Raw genomic sequence first — 3137 nt, 5'->3', positions numbered from 1 at the left:
AGTCCAGTAAAATGCCCGAACCACCTCAAAATACCAAAGACAACCCTCCTCTCTTTTCTATATTTGCCCTCTGGGCTAGTTCAGAGCCCAGGAGCAAGATGGCAGATGGGCAGGTGTGGGTTGTTTCTCTGTGGGGATGACAGCGTGTTCATATCAAGACCACCTGTTTCTGTAACAACCACGAGTGTGACCATCTCTGTGTCACATGTGCTCACGTGTCCCAAGAGCTTGGAGGCACAGCTCCAGGATCCACAGCAACCCTGTGCAGGGCTCTTGTTCCAAATAGTTCCCACTTTGTAGAGTTGCTCCCACACCTCCTTCAGCCCTTTGTTCATGGATCTCCATTTCTTCTTTCCTTCTCTCTCTTCCCCTCTCATGCTTTATTAATTTATTTAATTATTTATAATTATTATGTTTTATGACTGAGGCTCTTTCTTTCCTTAGCTCGTCTCCTAAGTATTCAGAGTAAATCTGAAACTCAGAACATACTTACCTACTGTTTTCTTGTGAATGACAAGGTCCATGCCTCTGCTTTCATAACACTGCGGAAATGGTAATGGCTTAATTGGAATGTTCTAGAAAGGGGATCTCTGGACACTGGGCAGCCAAGCACTAAGGTCCTGGGAAATTTTCTAAGTGAAAGGGAGTCATTGAACAGTTTCCAATTTGCCTTTGTTTCTGATTCCAAAGAGAACCTAATTTGATTTCTAACCCCCCAGCTCAGAGACCTCGGAAGTTTGGCTGGAAAAGTGCCAAGGAAAATTCCCTCACAAAAACCTAATTCATAGGGTCCTGCAGTCGTGGCTCTTTGAGGCAACTGACACTAAAATATAATAAGAGGACCTCATTCTTCAAGGGGTGCTGTGTACGGGTATGCCCCCCAGGGGCACCAGACCTCCCATAAAGCCCAGCTGGGTCCACCAGCCTCATGGACTACACAGGCTTCGGGGTGAATCTTGTCCTCACCACACATGGTTGTGCCGTTTTGGGCAAACATTCTCCTGGGTCCTTACAGTAACTTGGTAAGGCTGACTTTAGGTGTCGTGTGCTTTGAGGGCTGAAATGCAGCAGTTCTCAAAGTTCGTTTGGCTTCAGAATCCTCCACACTTGGTATAAATGCAGGTTCCTGGGCTCCACTCCAGTTTTGGTTCCATGGGGCTGGGGGCCTGAGAATCTGCATGGCCAGGGTCACCTTAGGTAGTGCTGAGGGAGGTGGTTCCAGATTAAATTTGGAGAGATTTGAGTCTAATGTGTGTCCCCTCCATGGGGACTTGAAACTTTGCCAGCAAGTCTTATTCTTACATCTACTGTGTGATGGGCAGTGAACTAGAACTGGAACAAAGAAATAAAGGCAGGAAAAAGCAAGCTCTCAGCGTGCAGGGGACAAGCCCACAACGCAAACATTCACTCTCAAAGCCCGCTTGGATGGAGCCCTTTCCCACCTGCAAGAACGGGACAGGTGGGTCAGTGTGGCGCTGGTGCCCTCTAGTGGTCATGTGGAAACCACCGGCACATCCCCCTGTGAATCTTCAATTTCTGCTTCCCTTCAAATATCACTAATGCCCATGACTGCCCCTTTCTATTGGTAGGAAATGGATTTGATCTGTGCCACCTCTTGATATAGGCAGTTGAGTGAGGTGGAAATATCAGAAATCTTGGGGTCAAAGAGACCTGAGTTCTAACTCTTTTTCCATCACTTGCTGTATCGCCTGTAGAAGCCATTTAACTTTTCTGAGTCTGGTTTTTCTGACCTGTAAACCATGCAAAACAAAAGAACAATATGCCACCACTAGGAGATCTTGAACTCATTCTGCATTCTCCCTCTTGTGCTTTGATCCCACAGTTTAGGGTCCACCCTTTGTCCTGAGGGGCTTAGAGAATGGCCCTCCCCAGACATGGCTGGGAAGACTGGGGAACCCTCAGTAAAAGTAGTAGGCAGAGATGGTTTCCTCAAATGGAGACTGGTCCCTGTGCACCCCTGAAATGGCTCCTGCGAGGATCCACGCCCTTGTTGAGAGATGGGGCCCCAGTCCTGGCAGCTGGCTCAGCTCTGCCCTCTTCCTCCAGCCTCTAGACCGTGCAAGGTCTTCTGTAGTCTGGGCAGCTGAGAAATTTGATTTCCAAGTGTGCATCAACATTTTTCTGCTTTATACTTGTCACTGGCTTTGAGCTTAAAAGACATAAATGTGAGACTTTGGTTCTCTGATTGCACAGTGACCTCCACCACCCAAGGCGGGGGTGCTCCCTCAGAGTTGTCAGATGGAGATTGGACAGCATAGCCCTCAGGGCATGAGAGAACATTTTACTGAGTGCAGGGAAAGCACATCAGTTGATAACTTTGAAATCTCCTTGCACATATGCGGACAGAAATGCCACATTGCAGAGATATTCTGAGAGTGAGACTTTGCAAGGCACGAGGCTGGCATAGGACGGGCACTCCACTCCCTTTTCCTTAAAAAAATTGCTCATTAGGGCCGGGTGCGGTGGTTCATGCTTGTAATCCCAGCACTTTGTGAGGCCGAGGCAGGTGGATCACTAGGTCAGGAGATCGAGACGACGGTGAAACCCCGTCTCTACTAAAAATACAAAAAAATAGCCGGGCGTGGTGGCGGGCACCTGTAGACCCAGCTACTCGGAGAGGCAGGAGAATGGCATGGCGTGAACCCGGGAGGCGGAGGTTGCAGTAAGCCGAGATCGTGCCACTGCACTCCAGCTTGGGCAACACAGCGAGACTCCGTCGCAATAAAAAAAAAAAAAAATTGCTCATTAGATGCACACTTTGTTTTTGACTTCGCATTGTCGTTTCTTTTGTTGCTCTCTTTCAGTAATCACATAGGGGCATAACACTTCTACGGAGGCTTTTGCAAACTGGAAATTTTGTTTGTTCTGCAATGTGCCAGACATTCTTCTAGGAGTAGGGAAAACAGCAGGATAATCTATATTCCTGTTCCATAGAGTTCTCAATCCAGTTGCAGGTGACAGGCAGCCAGCACCAGTAAGCATGGCAAACAACAGGTGCTGGGGAGTGCTACGAAAAAAAGCCAGGGGGAAGGGATGGGGTCAGGCAGCCTCTGGCAAGGCCACACAGGAGCTGAGGCCTGTGTGAGGTCAGGGGCTGAGGCCTGTGTAAGGTCAGG

At 48.5% G+C, this 3137-nt stretch overlaps 1 pseudogene; it reads left to right on the top strand.

Moving 5' to 3' along the window:
- The window catches only part of LOC105546876, a 37865-nt pseudogene that overhangs the window by 19696 nt on the left and 15032 nt on the right, over positions 1–3137 (top strand).

Source organism: Mandrillus leucophaeus, unplaced genomic scaffold, assembly GCF_000951045.1.
Source record: "Mandrillus leucophaeus isolate KB7577 unplaced genomic scaffold, Mleu.le_1.0 Scaffold372, whole genome shotgun sequence".
Lineage (NCBI taxonomy): Eukaryota > Metazoa > Chordata > Mammalia > Primates > Cercopithecidae > Mandrillus > Mandrillus leucophaeus.
This window is presented reverse-complemented; position numbering and strand designations above follow the sequence as displayed.